We start from the raw sequence: 18,551 nt of genomic DNA on the forward strand, positions 1-18,551 counted from the left end.
TCATCATTTTATTATAGATTAAGTGCAAGAGTTGTTAGGTGTGGATAATTAGCTTATAGTTTATTGCAATAGAAAGTTGTGCTTTGTTCTCACATAGCAAGTGGAGAGTGATATATGAAATGATGGGATGGAAGGAAGAAGAGAAGCAAAGAGTGATTCACAGGCAGAGCCTAAATTATTTCTCACAGTTTTTTGTTGCCTTATGGTTCCAAGTGCTGTCACCAATCTTTGCATTTTGTTATTATCTCATGACACTTGTTTAATCAGCTACCATCTCTCCTGTGGACTTTTTAATGCCTACAGTCTCAGATCAACACAGCCCTGCCCTTCCCATATTAGATTCTTGATGAATGTGTGTTGCTGTTATTCAGCCTGGTTCAATGTGCCCCTTTTTAACTTTGAGCACCCGCCCCTTTAAACCTCTCTGCACAGCCCTGCGTAACACCACTCAGAAAGTAGAGCAGAAGTACTAACAGAGGTTCAGCAAACATTTTACAAGATACACATGATGGGACTTATAGTTGCCTTTTTATGGATTCCAGCTCATTATGGAGTCAGAGCAAATGAAACAACAGAGAGAGCTGCGAAGGAAGCCACAACACATGGGGTAGTTGACCTGGCTATTGACAGAAACAAAGAGTATCATAAGGCAAGAAATCAAGAAAAGATGGCAAAAACAGTGGGAGTAAGAAAGGAGGGGACAGTCATATACTGGGTTGCCTGTGTTGAGCGGGTGGGCATTGCGGCTTTACGCCACCCTGACATGCTTTGCTTTGCTAGTCGACGTTTCAATTCAATCTCCATACCAGTTGGTGGCGGTAATGCACCATTTTGTTATTTGCCAACAATATAAAGAAGAAGAAGCATGCTCCGTGGTGACATGCCGTACGCAGTTTGCACAGACGGAGCTACTTTTTCATCCAAAGCGAGTAAACTAGTGAACTTAGAGGAGAAAACAAACTAAAGTATCGATCATAAACCACTACCAGCGTTTGGATCGATATCTGCATCGATCTGCCCACCCTTGTCTCCTGGATCGTAGCTGAGATCAGCGTGAACCACGTGGGTCTCTGCTCCCTGATCTGTTTCCTGTGTTTGGAAAGAGTTGCAGCTTCATCGCGGAGTTTCTCTCGGTTTGTGGGCTCATCTAAAGGTAAGCACCGAGCTAACTTTACTGTGAGTTCAGTTCATGTTGAGTTTAGCTCCTGAATGAGGTCTTCTGCTGCTCTCCTCGGTGTCTGTTCACAGTTTATTGTGAACACGTTGAGAGAAGAGTGAGAGAGTGTTTGGAGAAAAACACCAGCTAATCATTAGCTCAACATGCTACTGGTGTCAACCCAGCCTCCAGTTTGAGAATTACAGTCAAGTCAGCCTCCACCATGTTTTGTGTTTCCTTTGTATTCAAAGTATTACGGCGAGATATGCGGACACCTAATTTCAAAGTAAAAGGTCGTGAAACCTGATTCCAAAGTAGAGACCAGCTTCGACTGAATTAACAAATTTGTCAAGAACATAAAAAATATTATTTAGTCTTTAGTCAGCTGCTGTGGATGAACACATGAGAGGAAGTGAACTCCTACAAAGTCTCATTTTAATGAGTGTGGCTGTTGTAAAGTGATGCACAGGAAGATGTTAACAAAAACTAATGAAACAGAGATGAAAGTAAACAGTGTTCATATTTGAAAGCACAGAGAATAAAATATATTGTGGTGGTTAATGTGCAGCTCTTGGTGATTTGGTGAAATCATGTTTTAATCATGTTGTGGATTGAATGTTGGGTTTTATTTTATTTTGTCTACAGAAGTTTTTCCCACTTGTGATCGTTCAGATTGATTTGTTGGGTTGACTTGAATCATGTGAAGGTTTAAAGCTGCACTTCCCCCAAAAAGAATAAAGTATAATCGTGAAGAATGTAATAATGTCTTCCTGTGTCAAACACAGCTGCAGTCAAAGCAGGAAGGAAAGCACTGAAACCACTGATCAAAGCTCATTAATCAAAGACCATCAGTACTGTGGGAAATATAAATGTTGCAATATTTAAATAAGTGCCATATTAATCAAGAGGCGATAGAAGGTTTAAACTGGAAGTCATTTAAAGTAGTGTTTTGCTTGTAACTGCATACGTGCCTGCGCAGATTAGAACAGGATGTACTCAGGATTAGAGCAGGGCGATATGACCAAAAATATTTATCACGATATACATTTGAAAATTTGCGATAACGATATAACTGACAATATAATTGACACTAGACAAAATGCTTTACAACTCCACAACTTTATTAGTGCAAAAAAAACATCAATGTATTTTCACTTAAACAAGCAGCTGTTTTTTTTTTTTATGTGCATTAAAGTTATATAAAAATGTAACAGTGCAAATTCCTTGTTGACAGTTTAACCAAAAGGCATTTCCAGTGGAAACTGGCCGACATATCCTCAGCATAACCATGTATAATATCCACAAAACTTAAAAAGAGGTTATACACACACAATACGGTAATATTATGTTGAAGAACTGTACGTATCACTCCGTGAGGCTCCTGCCTACGACAGCCGTATTGCTCCGACAATCCATCAAGCGGTGTGGCTTCGTAGCATAGCAAAGTCGTACTGAAACATTTGACAGATTTTCGAGCACCGTGTACTAGTGATGGGATTTCCGGCTCTTTTTAGAGATCCGGCTCTTTCGGTTCGGCTCACTAAAAAGAGCCGGCTCTTTCGGCTCCGAACCGGCTCTTCAGGTTGTTTTGTTGCTTTAATTAATTTATTATTAACAATAATATAAAATTATGCACAAAAGGAATTACTAACATAAAAACAAGTGGTTTTATTTATATATGTTTATATATAAATATATGCGGTGGCCCCTAGAGACAAAACACGTACAAACTCCAAAACACATTTCTAGCATGAACTGAACTTCCAAAGCCGAGCTACTAGATCACTTAAATTACACAATTGAAAGCATGTGTGTATTGTTTGTGTATTTATACACAGGCACTCATATATATATTCAAATAATTTAAAAAAAAGTTCATTTACCTGTTATTACCACACACCAAATCCGGTCGTTGGTACTTGCTGGCTTGTGTAGCCACAAGATAACAAAGGCTCAACACTGCGCCCAGCATCCTGGAGCACTTCTGTTGTCTTTTGTACGTGTTTTGAGTTTTTACGTGCTTCTGAGTTTCTACGTGCTTCGGAGTTTGTACGTGTTTTTACGTGTTTTGGAGTTTTTACGTGTTTTGGAGTTTGTACATGCTTCAGAGTTCGTACGTGATTTGAAGTTTGTATGTGCTTTGTCTCTAGGGGCCACCGTAAATATACTTTTATTTATTCACTCCACATAAAATGTAATAAATAAATCATATAATACAAAAATCAACTATTCACATTTCAAGTTTTAACTATTTAAATTTTCAGCTTTTTCCTTTCACAAATTTAAAGTGAAAAGAACACAAAACACTGCAAACCACAACACAATTAAATATAAATTATAATATGAAAACTAAAAGAACATGCATATTCTCTGTCATATGGACCTGCATGAATAAACTTTCTCAATCCTTTATCATCTGCAACTGAAAATAGTTGTGGATGATTACTATACCTTTCTAATGTTGTTGTCCCTGCCTCTCTTTCTCTCTCTCTGGCTCTGTTCCTGTGCTACTGAGTGTAACTACCGCCCCTCCCCCCTCTGCCCAGCATAAAGCACAAGGCTCGCGTGCAGAGTGAAGCGGAAAAAAAGTGCGAGAGAGAGGCTGAGAGAAAGAAAAAAAAAAAAAAAAAAACCCACGTGACGGCTCGCGATAAGGAGCCGGCTCGCGTCGTTCACGTCAAAGAGCCGGCTCTAAGAGCCATTTCGTTCGCGAACGACCCATCACTACCGTGTACATAAAATCGTTTCCAGGTCAGTAAACACAACCAGAATTCCTACATAAGGCACACAGGATTATAATGGACACTGTCGATTTTCAGAAAAATCAAAGGATTGATTTTAAGTGTGCCGTATTTTCCAAACAACACTGTAATAACGGCGGCCCGCTAGCATGCTCTACCAAAAATAGTGCTTTGTTGTGTATCTGACGGACGAAAGCTAAACCAGTTCCACACCACTGAAGTTGCAACATTTTTACAAACCAATTCTGGTTCATCCATTTCATTTAACGATCCACTTTCGCTCTTCTCATTCTGCGTCGCCGCCATGTGCGTATGTAATCACAGGCACTGCGCATGCGCATTTTACCCATATTCTATCGCGATATTTCATTTTCCTATCGTTGCCCAAAATTACACCGGTATTACCGTGAACGGTATGATAGGGCCCGGCCCTACTGAGGATGTGTCATATACGATCATGGGGCCTCACAACGAGAAACAGGAAACAGATGGGGATGAGAGAGTGTTGAAACCGTTAGTGAGGAACGAACATCAATACAATAAAAGGAGTTGCAGACAACTGTAACTCACCATCAAATAGGACTTTCTGGCCCTGTCATAGTAAAGGGCTGCTTAGAATATTAGAGCCAATGTCACAAAGTTCCTCCTGAAGTATAAGTGAGTGAGAGAGTTTCCTCACTTTGCAGCACAACACGTCTCACAAGATTTCTACAAGCAATCAGAGTGAAATTTGTACTTTGTGTTGTCAGATGAACATATGAGACACTTTGACTCTTCAGTGCAGTGTGGAGCCTAACAAAGATCTGTTTTGTGTCCCAGCTGATCAGCAGGAGGAGAAGAGTCTGACGGAGCAGCAGAGGAACATTTTCAGCCATCTGGACTCAGCTGAGTCACTACAGAGGAAACAATGAGCTCAACACAGGAGGTGAGGAAAATATCACAGTTTCACCAAATAATCAGTCACGTCTAAAACTCTCATCCTCCCAACCTGTTATATGACTGTGTTGTATTTTAGTATATATACAATCACACAGTTAGTTTGTCTCAGATTGTTTTGCAGCATCTTTCAGTTTATGAAAAAACATAATGTCACATGTACAGACCCAATATCTGATGTCAACACATGAGGACTTACATGTAAGCTTTAATCTGCAGTTGATCAAATCCCACTGAGCAGTCCTTCCCTTTAAATCTAACCTCTCTTCTTCCTCTCCTGTCCTGTGTGTCTTATCTTTCTCCATCTCTGAGTGAAGTTAGCTCTCTTTCTTTTCTCTCCCTGTGATGTACAGCAGCTCGACCTTTAGCGAGCAACACACTGTGAGACAAACTGCACACAAACAGTTTGTGTGTTTGCTGATGTTTGTTGATAGAAACGCTGCATTTGAAATTACCTGTTTGTTCAGGTGCTGTGCAAAAAAGAAGGAAGAACAACGTCTCACTTTAACTCCTGACTATGACTCACAGTTTTGCCTCTTTCATCTCTTTTTCTGTTTCATACCCTGGTGATTAGTACACGATCAGGATTGTCTTTCATGTGTTACTTTTCAGGCTCAAATCGGTTTGATGTTTGATGCCCTTAGTGATGAAATAACTCCCCTCAAATTTTTCAAACCAAAAGTAAAAAGTCTGTTTTGAAAATATAATGAGTAGAAAGTCTTTTTTTCTGTGGGGAGTAAAAGTAAAGAAAAAATATTCTAGAGTGTTTAAACAGTGATTAATTATTTTAACACCAGGTTGGATGTAATGTGTTAGAACTTCCAGCAGGTGGGGATAAGAGACCTTTAAGGTGTTTGGTGCCACACTCCACCTTCAGGTTTAAAACTAGTGTTAATGGAGGGAGTTTGAAGGTTGAGTTTGTTCCACGACTGCATTTCACTCACTGCCTCTGTTTGTATCTCTGTCACTGCAGGACCAACATGGAGCCAGAAGTCAGCGCTCTCAGGAGGCCGACAAACCTCACAGAAGAAAGGGAGAGAAAAAACACACCTGTGACGAGTGTGGGAAGGATTTTACTGAGAAGTGTTTACTAAAACGTCATCAGGTCATCCACACTGGAGAGAGACCGTTCAGCTGTGACTTGTGTGGAAAGACTTTTTCCTGGAAGAGTGGCCTAAAAGCACACCAACTCATCCACAGTGGAGTTAAAGCGTACAGCTGTGATCAGTGTGGCAGAGCTTTTACTGACAGTAGCAGCTTACAGAGGCATCTAGTTACCCACTCTGGAATTAAGGCATACAGCTGTGACATTTGTGGAAAAACTTTCAGCCTGAAAGAAACTCTAAATACACACCTACGCATTCACACCAGACATTTTGTGTACTGCTGTGATCAGTGTGGCAAACAGTTTATAACCAACACGCAGTTACAACGCCACATGTTGACCCACTCGGAGGAGAGACCTTATAAATGTGACCTGTGTGAGAAGACTTTTAAATCTCCACATTACCTGAGACGACACCAACAGATCCACACCAGAAAGAGACTCTCGAAGCGCAGTTACTGTGAGGTATGTATTTATATTGTTATCTTGTCATTTTAGCCTGACTGTTTGGAACAACTCTGCAAATTAAACTGTGTTAGCATGTTAGCAATTCTACTGCATGGAAAAGGCTGCATCTGAGGCGGCACAGTCAATCTCCCTCAGATTGTTTTGCAGCATGTTTCATAATCTGAAAGAAAAAACATAATGTCACATGTACAGACCCAATATCTGATTTCAACACATGAGGACTTACATGTAAGCTTTAATCTCCAGTTGATCAAATCCCACTGAGCAGTCCTTCCCTTTAAATCTAACTTCTCTTCTTCCTCTCCTGTCCTGTGTGTCTTATCTTTCTCCATCTCTGAGTGAAGTTAGCTCTCTTTCTTTTCTCTCCCTGTGATGTACAGCAGCTGGACCTTTAGCCAGCAATACACTGTGAGACAAACTGCACACAAACAGTTTGTGTGTTTGCTGATGTTTGTTGATAGAAACGCTGCATTTGAAATTACCTGTTTGTTCAGGTGCTGTGCAAAAAAGAAAGAAGAACAACGTCTCACTTTAACTCCTGACTATGACTCACAGTTTTGCCTCTTTCATCTCTTTTTATGTTTCAAACCCTGGTGATTAGTACACGATCAGGATTGTCTTTCATGTGTTACTTTTCAGGCTCAAATCAGTTTGATGTTTGAAACCAAAAGTAAAAAGTCTGTTTTGAAAATATAATGAGTAGAAAGTCTTTTTTTTCTGTGGGGAGTAAAAGTAAGGAAAACAAGGAAAAAATGATTTTAGAGTGTTTAAACAGTCATAAATTATTTTTAACACCAGGTTGGATGTAATGTGTTAGAACTACCAGCAGGTGGGGATAAGAGACCTTTAAGGTGTTCGGTGCCACACTCCACCTTCAGGTTTAAAGCTAGTGTTAATGGAGGGAGTTTGAAGGTTGAGTTTGTTCCACGACTGCATTTCACTCACTGCCTCTGTTTGTATCTCTGTCACTGCAGGACCAACATGGAGCGAGAAGTCAGCGCTCTTAGGAGGCTGACAAACCTCACAGAAGAAAGGGAGAGAAAACATACACCTGTGACGAGTGTGGGAAGGGTTTTATTTCCAAATGTCACCTGAAACTTCATCAGGTCAGCCACACTGGAGAGAGACCGTTCAGCTGTGACTTGTGTGGAAAGAGTTTTTCCAGGAAGGATTCCCTAAAAAACCACCAACTCATCCACAGTGGAGTTAAAGCGTACAGCTGTGATCAGTATGGAAGAGCTTTTACTCAAAGTGGCCACCTACAGAGTCATCTAGTTACCCACTCTGGAATTAAGGCATACAGCTGTGACATCTGTGGGAAAACCTTCAGCCGGTTAGGGAACCGAAATACACACCTACGCATTCACACCGGACATGATGTGTACTGCTGTGATCAGTGTAGCAAACAGTTTATAACCAACAAGCAGTTACAACGCCACATGTTTACCCACACTGAGGAGAGACCTTATAAATGTGACCTGTGTGAGAAGGCTTTTAAAGCTCCACGTTACCTGAGAGGACACCAACAGATCCACACTAGAAAGAGACTCTCCAGGTGCAGTTACTCTGAGGTATGTATTTATATTTTTATCTTGTCATTTTAGCCTGACTGTTTGGAACAACTCTGCTCATTAAACTGTCTCAGCTAGGGGTGGGTTTTGATAATCAATTTACTGATTAAAATCAATTCTGGCTTGGATAACGTGACATCAATTCATTAAAATCCTGAATCGATTTTTTTAATATAATTTTATTTTGCTCGAAAAGCCCCGAATCTCAGTTGAAACCTTACAAAATTTTGACAACCACCAAACAGTAAATGAGAGCAGGTACACGGATTCTGCACAAAGACGTAAACACAAAGCGCCGACCCGCGGATCAGAATCAGTGAGTTGTCGCCCTTCTCACCTGACAGCACGGACACGGTCGGGGCTGAAAGCTTGCAGCTCACTGATTCTGTAGTTTCGTCAATTCTACTGCATGAAAAAGCAGCTCTTTTTTTTTTTTTTTTTTTTTTTTTTTTTTTTGCCTGTCCCATTTGGTTCTTTAGCCATCAGAATTGTTGTCTGAAGACCAACAAGGATACCCAGTGGATTTACTTTGCCAAATGGATCTTCGTGGCATTGCCGTATTGGTCCATTTGGTCGATCTTTGTTTTTATTATTTTATTATATTTTATTTTCAGATGTTACAGACGGGACAGACATCAGTGAGGGATAGGAAAGGGAGAAAGAAAGAGGAAGGAAAGGAAAAACAGAAGGGGAGAGGGACAGTGAGAAAGGGGGGGAGAAAAAAAATAAAAATCTCCTGGATCACCTGTTGAGAGAAGAATAGAAAACAAGCAAAAAAAGACAAAAAAAACAAAGCAACATACTAAACACAACACCATCGCATTAATCTAGCTAAGTGTAAACAGCAGTAAATACTAAATATTCAATGTTGTTGTGCAGCACGCAGGACAGATGTGCTTCGAAGTAGTAGCCAAGAAAGGTGTAATTTAAGTCTACGAGCAGTGAACACCCGTGTGCATACCTGTGTGGATCAGCGTGCTTGTATTCCAAAGGTTTCTCCATGTAACGATCTGCTAGGGAGTGTGGGGGGGGGGCCACAGCCCCGTCCTCCAGGGTATGAAGCAGGTATGGAGGAGATCAAAACTCCAGACATCCAGAGGCCCCCAGAACACAAGAAACCAAGGAAGACCAACAGAGGGGCAGCCGCGCCACTGTCCCAGAAAGAGCTGAGGAGAGTCCCAGATGAGGGTTCACTCAGCAGCCGCGGAGCAGAAGCCAGGGGGAGTTGCAGTGACGCGCCCGTGAGCTCCGCCGGCAGCCAGCTGTGCCTGAGTGACCGAGCCCCAGGCCGAGAGGCCGGGGGCACCCCACCTCCGAAGTGGTCCAAGCGAGCCCCAGGTTCCAGGCCCCGATAAGCGGCCGCCAAGGAGTGAGCCGGTGTGTACCTGGGCGCCCACCCCCAGACACAAAGAACCAGCAACGCACCGACACCTGAGGGAGTCCGCCACCGGCAGGGGAAGTGGTGGTGGGTGGAGATATGCCTCCAAACCTTGGAGGGCCTGAGGTGTCCCCAGAGAGGTGGTGTCTGATACCCAACCTGACATATAGACACAGACATACAGGCACACACAGACACAAACATCCATCCCCCCCCTCATGCTCTCATATGCACTCACTCCACACTCAACCAACGTGGAGACAGACATAAAGAGACGCTGTACACACGATCACACTCCCCAAGCGTACTCTACAAACCGGGTCTAGGTACCCTTGCCCCTGGAGGGGGGAACTGCACCCAGACCCAGGTGGTGTTACCCTTTTCCCTGCGGTGGGGAGAGGCAGACCACCCCGACTCCGTAGCAGCAGGGAGGCCCCACACTCCAGACCGCAGTCGGACGGCCAACTCCTCCTAGCCCTCCCGCTCCAGCAGGCCGCAGAGAATGGGGGTGGGAGAAGACTCCAAACCTCCCTCCACCCGCTCATTGTAGTGTTGATGCATGTGTGTTCTAAGGTGCAATTAAAACCCAGGAGGGCATGGAGCTACCTGCCAGAGAGCAGCAGGTAAGCGCATAGTCCCTCCTGCTAGCCCTCAATGTCTAAGTGTATTTAAAATTGAGAGGTGGGCAACGACGCCAGGGGTGAGGTGTACACCCTGATGGTAATATGGACTCCGTGATTGTGCCCACCCCTAAGATCCTATATGTATGTGTAATGAGAGTGTGAATAATGTGAATGTCTAAGTTGTGGGATAAAATTGAGGCAGAGGCAGCCGGAAGGGGACAGATGGGGGGGTAGCCTCCTCTGCACCCTGGTGACATACCCCTACTCCAAGGCCCTGCATGTGTGGGTGTTTGTGGTGGAGCGGGAAGAGGGAGGCAGCTGGAGATGGGGAGGGAAGGAAGGGAGGGGCAGGTAACCCCTCCCTGGGGCCAGCTCCCCCGCTGACCCCAGTAGGCACCCCCACACTCCGCGACCCGCCAGAGAAAGAGGGCCCAGGCCCATCCAGACCGGGGCCCAGTGCAGCAGCGCCTCCCGGCCCCACAGAGCCCGGGACAGTTCACCCAACCCCACCACAGAAAAAGCTGCACCCACCCCACCATCCACTCATCTTCCAGACTACATAAGACAGTAAACGCCCAGGCTGAGATCTTCCTCCACCTCTCCTGTATCTCCCCCTCCTGCAGAGAGAGTCCCTGAAGAGAGGAAAGCTCCTGCAGATGTGACCATCTCCCCCACCAGTTGAAGAGCCCCCCAGGTGGCTCGACGCACCGGCGGCACCCTGCTCCAGGGCTGGGCCCCCACGCACCCACCCGCCCACAACCCCGGCAAAACACCAACCAGGACCCAAGCCCCCGAGGCCCGGCCCGGGCCCCAGCCCGGAGACGGAGCGCCCCCAGAACCTCACGCCCATCCCGGACCCACCCAGGGGCAGCCAGGCTACCAGGTCAGTAACCCACGTCCGTCAGCACAGATCCTCCCCTAGCCCCGCTGCATACAGCCACGAGGAAACAGTCACCTGAGAGCCAACAGAGCCCTTAACCGGACATGACCGCTACCCCGGGTTGAGCCCCCCAAGGAAGATGCCTTGAAAAAGCAGCTCTGAGTGATTATTCAGATTTTCATTTCAGTTATGATTTTGTTTTTTATTCGCTCTTTATTTCAGGCGACGTTCAGGATAAAAATGGTGAAGGACTGACTTACACTGTCTTTGTGTCTTTGTTTAGAAGCAGAGCGACACAGATGGATCCAGTTCTCAACCCTGTCATCACTGTGTTGGTGGGAAAGACTTTCGTTGTGACCTCTGTGGAAAAAATTTCAGTCACCAATACACCTTAAAAACACATCAACGTAAACACACTGGAGACAAACTGAAATACTGCAAAGAATGTGGAAGAAGCTTCACCACATCAAGTGGATTAAAACGCCATGAACTCATTCACAGTGGGGTTAAAAAGCACATCTGTGATCAGTGTGGGTCATCTTTCATTACTGCAAGTGGGCTTAAAACACACAAACAAGTCCACACAGGAGAGAAACCATACAAGTGCAGATACTGTGACAAAAGCTTCTCACAATCAGCTAATCGTAACTATCATGAACGTGCACACATGGAAGGAAACTACAGCTGTGACCAGTGTGACAAGAGCTTCAGGAATCTCAGTTCATACTCCGAACACAAACGATCCCACGTTACTAATAAACTGTTTCACTGTTACCAATGTGCCAAAACATTCACTTCATTATCTGCTCTGTGCAAACATCAGCGTGATCACTCAGGGCTGAAATCACTCCCATCACTGGATCACAGTGAATCTAAAGAGACAGAAAGATCCTCTTCTGGTTTCAGGGTCAGACTCAAAACCCTTGAGATCAGGCTCCACAGAGTTCAGAGTGAATCTCCTGTAAAGATCTGATGAGGCAACTATGAATGAAAATGGTTCCCTAGTCTCATTTTAAGCTTTCTAAAGTGTTCTGCTTCAGTGTTCATGTCGAGTGGTTCGCTTTGTTCCAGCAGTTGGATGAAGAAGTTTGAGCTGTGATTTCATTTCCTGTATTTCAGAGTAAAGGCTGAAGTGACAAATGGAAACATGTTTACAGTAAGTCAGATGAACTGTTTTCAGTGGCACAGATGGAGGTTTATCAGAGGAGGAGACTTGGCTGTTCTCCACTCACACTGAACAGGGTTCCTGCAGCTTATTAAAAATCTGACCTGAAAGTTATGAAAAATTTCCTTGTAACACTGAGTTACAGTAGGGGGGCTGCTCCGTAATCCAGTTCAATAACACATCTCCTGACATTAAACATAAGCTTATTTAATAATGTGGATCTCTTTTGTCCAGATTTTTATTCAGAGGCAGCAACTGTGGTAAGAATTGACCCGGATGTTTACAGATCTTATAATTTTGTGTCAAGTTCATTTCCTTGTTGATGCAGAGCCAGAATTTAGATATTTTTAGACAATCCCATCAAAGATGCATGTAAGTTCCATCTGCTGTTTTATATTTGAGAAAAATTTGAAACATCTTTAAAATCTTGTATTTTTCCTTAAACTTGCTGTAGGTATTAAAACTTATGATTTTGTGTTTAAGATGTCGAAACAATTAATTTTGGGAATTCATTTTTTTAAAGTTGTGGTTTCATTTGCTCAGAGTTCATCAACGTTTTCCTGATGCAAGGTAGGATGGATCCATGCTTTTATGGTGTTTAAGACAAATTCTGAAAGCCGAACGTTGCAGAGATTGAGACCCATTAGACCAGGCAGCATTTTTCAATCTTCTATTGTCCTGAGCTGTGGCCTCAGTTTCACTGGAAGTTGAACCCAAGTACGGTGTTCAGCTGTGGACTGGTCCATGGACCCGCCTGTCCTCCAGGAACACAAGTACACATCCTGGACAGGGAGGAACTCCGGTTTGAGACCAGAGTCAAGGAGACCATTTACATGACAAGGGAAAGACTGAATCAAGGAAGGGTCCTAAGGGGACTTTTATTAACTTTGCAACATCCATTTGAATTTCCATTTAAACACAGACAACAAGTAACTAGACTAAGCACAGTAGGAAATGGTTTGCCCCTTCTCATCAGCAACACCTGGACAGAATTACCCTTGACCTTAAATAACCCCGTACCTACCTCTGCCATAACCAGTACATAAAATGAAATACAACCCTCTAGTGGTGATAAGGACAGGGAAACAAGAAAAATGGCTCCTACACACCAGCTCCTAATTACATGAGGCAGAGGACATAGGCTGTGTCCCAATTAAGAGACTGTACGCTTGAAGTACGCATTTTAAGTGCAGTTACGTCACCGCCACGCGACGACGGCTGTCCCAATTCAAAGTGTACTTCAAATGCATACTCCAAATGCGCCGTCGATTTCCCCAAATATCAAGCGTGGTCCGGTGCACGCTTCGTGGTCCCATATATCCCACAATTCATAGCGCGGCGGTGGGTGTGGAGAAGTGTGCCGCAAAATACGGGAGAAGGGAGCGGCCGAAGAGGTTTTTTTTTTTTTTTCCAAACTTCATTGAAATCATAAAGCGAACAGTCAGTCATTCCAGTTCAGTTTGTACAGTAGACATGCAAGGCAAATAAGAGTAACAATATACAGTACAATGAAATAAGAAGGATAAATAAATAAAGGATAGAAAAGAAAAAAAGGGGGGGATATGTGACAGACTTCATAACAACTTTGTACTTGAAAGTTGTGACAGCTCATTCGTTAAACATTTCTGAATGAATTTCAATCAATGATAAACCTTTTTTATTGGAAGTTAATATTCAATTTCAATCAAAAACAAATTAAATGATGGGGTTGAGTTTTGAAACTTACATTTATGTATGTGGAATTTCCCTAATAAGATGGAGTGGCCGAAGAGTGAACTGTCAAAAGTACTGAATATGACGTCACTTATTTATGTGCGAATGTTTAATAAGTAAAGTCAGTCATATATCCACAAACACAACAAGCTGAAAGTCAGTGATATATGTATATGTGTGTGTGTGTGTGTGTATATATATATATATATATATATATATATATATATATATATATATATATATATATATATAATAATCTGACAATACTATAATATTGGCCATATTATATTTACATTACCACAGTGAGATGGCTTTAGTCTCATGAACAACATTAACTAATTGTTATTTACTAACTAATCTTAAATGACTATTCAGCACAGAAATGAAGCCCAACTATCATGTTTTACAGTCCCGTGGTCTCAGCCTCAGATACTCAACTAATCAAAGTGATGTCATGACAAAAATGAATGACCAACAAAACATTTTTCTCCTTCATTTCTGTCAAACAAAGCTGTATGTAACGTGTCTCGCGGTTAGTATTATGGTTGCTAGGCAACCTGAACAGCGCGACGAAGCGTATACCGTCCCATTTCACAAGCCTCTCACTTCCGCACTTCTCGTACTTATAGTACGCACCGTACGTAGTACGCGTAGTGCGCGTACTTCAAACGTGCAGTCTCTTAATTGGGACACAGCCATAGTAATTATTGAACTTAAAGGAGGCATAATAAATCATTATTAGTGATGCGTGGATCGATACTGAAATATTGATTCCTCAAATACCAGTAACTTATGTTCTAGAATCGATTCTCATATTAAAATATCGATATTTTAGTAATTTAGGGTAAATTTGTAGTTCATCATTAAGAGGAACACAGTGGAAAGAAAATAAAGAAATACCATTTGGATCGTCTACACTGGAAGGAACTACTTCCTCTTCCGCCTTTCATAGTCATGTTTGAAATACGGCTGTATAAATGTGTCGCAGAGCCTGGCGTGCGCACTCACAACAATGGCTAAGCATAACTGGGGTCATCTGCGGACGTATTTTATCTCCACAAACAGCCGAGACATGGTTTGCGATTCATGTGGTAAGAAAGTGAGGTGTCATGGCAGCTCCACTAACCTCGTCAAACACCTGAGAGTAAATCATATCGCAGGATATGATGAGTGTATGTTGAGGCGAACTGAAGTGGAGAGGACAGGTGCTGCTAGGGCGAGACAGACGTCTCTCGCGGAGTCCTTTAATGCTGCAGGCAGGCAAAGTGTTCAAATAGCGCACCACTTAAGTTTTTTTATTATATGGTGACTTCTGCATTATTAAGTGATAAGAACAAGTAGTCTGATGTCCTGTAATCATGATGACGCTAAAATTGGAGATACAATAGAAGATACAATAAATAAAATAATTTTTTGTACAAAGTATCAGTATCGGTTCAGTATCATCAATACCAGCCTGAATTTTACTTGGTATCGAATCAGAAATGAAATCAGTGGTATCCCACATTACTAGTCATGATACATCTTTACAATATGCATAAGAGGGCAAACCATGTTTCATTTATAGGCAAGGCAAGTTTATTTATATAGCACAATTCCACAACAAGGTAATTCAAAGTGCTTTACAGAGACATTCAAAAACAAAAACAAATAAAAAGAATGATTTAAAATTGATTAAAAAACAGTCGATAAAATCAGAACAGTAGATAAAATCAGTAGTTAAAATGTAAGTTTTGAAATTTAAGCTTAAAAGTGTGGATTTGGTGTTTTATTCAAATGCAGCTGAGAATAGGTGAGTCTTCAACCTGGATTTAAATAAACTGAGTGTTTCAGCTGATCTGAGGCTTTCTGGGAGTTTGTTCCAGATATATGGAGCATAAAAGCTGAATGCAGCTTCTCCGTGTCTGGTTCTGACTCTGGGAACTGATAAAAAGCCGGATCCAGATGACCTGAGGGATCTGGAAGGTTCATACTGGGTCAGGAGGTCACTGATGTATTTTGGTCCTAAACCATTCAGAGCTTTATAGACCAGCATCAGGACTTTAAAGTCTATCCTCTGACGGACAGGCAGCCAGTGTAAAGACCTCAGAGCTGGACTGATGTGGTCCACTTTTTTGGTCTTAGTGAGGACTCGAGCAGCAGAGTTCTGAATGAGCTGTAGATGTCTGACTGAATTTTTTAGGTAGACCTGTAAAGATGCTGTTACAGTAATCAAGCATACTAAAGATGAATGCATGGACTAGTTTTTCCATGCACTGTTGGGACATTAGATCTTTTATCCTTGGAATATTCTTGAGGTGATAGTAAGCTGATTTTGTTATTGTCTTAATGTGTTTTTCTAAGTTTAGGTCTGCATCCATCACTACAACCAAATTTCTCGCCTGGTTTGTGGTTTTTAGGTGTATAGATTGAAGTTCTCTGGTGACCTGTAATCGTTTTTCTTTGGCACCAAAGACTATTACCTCACTTTTGTTTTTGTTTAGCTGGAGAAAATTGTGGCACAACCAGTCATTAATTTCCTCAATGCATTTACCAAGAGCCTGTACAGGGCCTCAGTCTCCTGGTGACATTGTGATATATATTTGTGTGTCATCTGCATAGCTATGACAGTTTATTTTGTTGTGCTTTATAATCTGTGCCAGTGGGAGCATGTAAATGTTAAACAGAAGGGGTCCCAAGAGGGAACCTTGGGGAACTCCACATGTGATACTTGTCTGCTCAGATGTGAAGTTACCTATTGATACAAAGTATTTCCTGTTTTCTAAGTATGTTTTGAACCAGTTTAGTACAGTCCTGAAAGACCTGCCCAGTTCTCCAGTCGTTTGAGTAATATGTTGTGGTCAACTATATCAAATGCTGCACTGAGATCCAGTAAAACTAAGACTGACATTTTTCCACTGTCTGTATTCAGACATATGTCATTGAACACTTTGGTCAGAGCGGTTTCAGTGCTGTGGTTCTGTCTAAAACCTGACTGGAAGGCATCATAGCAGTTATTCTGTTTTAAGAAGTAATTGAGCTGTTGAGAAACTGCTTTTCAATGATTTTACTTAAAAATGGGAGATTTGAGATCGGCCTGTAGTTGTTCATTTGTGTCTTGTCAAGATTGTCCTTTTTTAGTATAGGTTTAATTACAGCAGTTTTTAGTGGTTCTGGAAACACACCTGACATTAAAGAAAAGTTGACGATCTGTAACACATCTGACTCTTTGAGACCTTTTTGAAAAAACCTGTTGGCAGGACATCTAAACAGCAGGAGGAGGAGTTCAGTTGACCTAAGATGTCCTCCAGGTCTTTGCTGTTAATAGGGTGAAACTGTTTGATGGTATTTAATAGGGGTGGGGGAAAAAATCGATACTGTGTAGCATCGTGATATTTTGTTTGCTAATAATGTATCGATACAGGGACAGCAGAAATCGATATTTTGTTACAAAAAAAGTTTTTGTGGACTGGAACATGCTCTTACTTCAGAGCATGTTGATCAGCTCCTTTTTCTGAGCAAGAATCCTGACATTCCTTCACTGTCCAAATGTGTTTAACTTTTTTTTTTGGCAGCAATAAACATGACAGTTTACTTATTTTAATTTAAGACATGTTTTATTTTAATTAAGTTTAAAACTTTTTTACTTAATGTAAAATTATATTTTGTTTTAATTTACTTTCTAATTCTTCAGTTGCTGAATGGGCTGCATAGTTTTCATAAATTGCATAGTTCAGAATAGCTATAATTGTACCAGATTGTTGCATTCAGTTAAGTTGGACTAGACTGTAATACAAACCGTTCAGTTTGTCAACAATAAAACTGACTGAAATGAGAGAAAGACTGAGTGTCAGACTTTGATATTAGATAAAATGAATATTGATAAAGTTTACCTTTATGTACAGAATCTGAATATCGCAAAATATTTTAAAAAATTGCAATAATATCGTATCGTGCGTTAAGTATTGTGATAATATCGTATCGCGGGATGTATGGTGATTCCCACCTCTAGTGTTTAAACTGTTTTTCAGTGGACACAGTACATATCCTGAATCTGCTGTTGATGTACCAATTGCTTGTCTAATCTTTTGGATTTTTTCTGTGAAGAATTTGGCAAAGTCATTACAGGTCATGGTCGAATGAAGTTCAGCTGCCACTGACACAGGAGGGTTTGTTAGCCTGTCAACTGTAGAAAAAACATCATTCTAAATCATTCTATACATCATTCTACCAGTAATCTAGTTCATCAGTTTGTAGCTTCACAAAACAAAACGAAAATGAATTTTTGCAACAGGTTTTTCAATCAATTTTGTTAATTTTGTTTCCAGATAAGAGAGGCCAGACCTTTCTTATCCTCTATGTTTAATCTGGACCTTGGGACAGCTAAGAGCATCTGATCCACAGACTTCAGTGATCTTATAGGAGCGAACCAATTTAAAAGATCAGATAGGTATGAGGGTGCTAACCCATGCAACGCCTTAAAAACACATAATAAAATCTTAAAATTAATTCAAAACCTAACTGGCAGCCAGTGTAAGGTTGCCAGTATGGGAGATATGTAGTCTTGGTTGCATAAAATAAGATAACCTTTATTAATCCTACGTGTGGGAAATTTGTTTTGTTACAGCAGTGGACAGTGCAAAGTTGCATAGAAAATTTTGAGAAAAAACACTGGAATAATACATCCATGAGATACTGTACACAATAGAATAGAATGAAATAAAATACTACATACAATCGAATCCACATGTGTGGATGTGTGTGCTTGGTCAGTTGAAGTCTTTCTTGTGGAGTCTGACAGCAGTGGGGAGGAAAGACCTCCGAAATCTCTCCGTC

General features: G+C 41.7%; 1 protein-coding gene and 1 pseudogene across 2 annotated transcripts in view; both read left to right on the forward strand.

The window, feature by feature from the left end:
* The window catches only part of LOC146662620 (uncharacterized), a gene marked incomplete at its 5' end in the record, with an annotated part of 78,298 nt that overhangs the window by 41,881 nt on the left and 17,866 nt on the right, over positions 1–18,551 (forward strand). The gene's annotated exons all lie outside the window — the stretch shown is intronic.
* On the forward strand, positions 291–16,590 carry LOC146662622 (uncharacterized; annotated as a pseudogene). The gene is made up of 5 exons (XR_014913136.1): positions 291–1,153; positions 4,717–4,822; positions 5,807–6,403; positions 7,381–7,977; positions 11,142–16,590. The product of XR_014913136.1 is annotated as an uncharacterized LOC146662622 (transcript).

The sequence above is a fragment of the Rhamphochromis longiceps genome, linkage group LG9 (assembly GCF_057381845.1).
Source record: "Rhamphochromis longiceps isolate RC_006_pf linkage group LG9, R_longiceps_female_GT1.1, whole genome shotgun sequence".
Lineage (NCBI taxonomy): Eukaryota > Metazoa > Chordata > Actinopteri > Cichliformes > Cichlidae > Rhamphochromis > Rhamphochromis longiceps.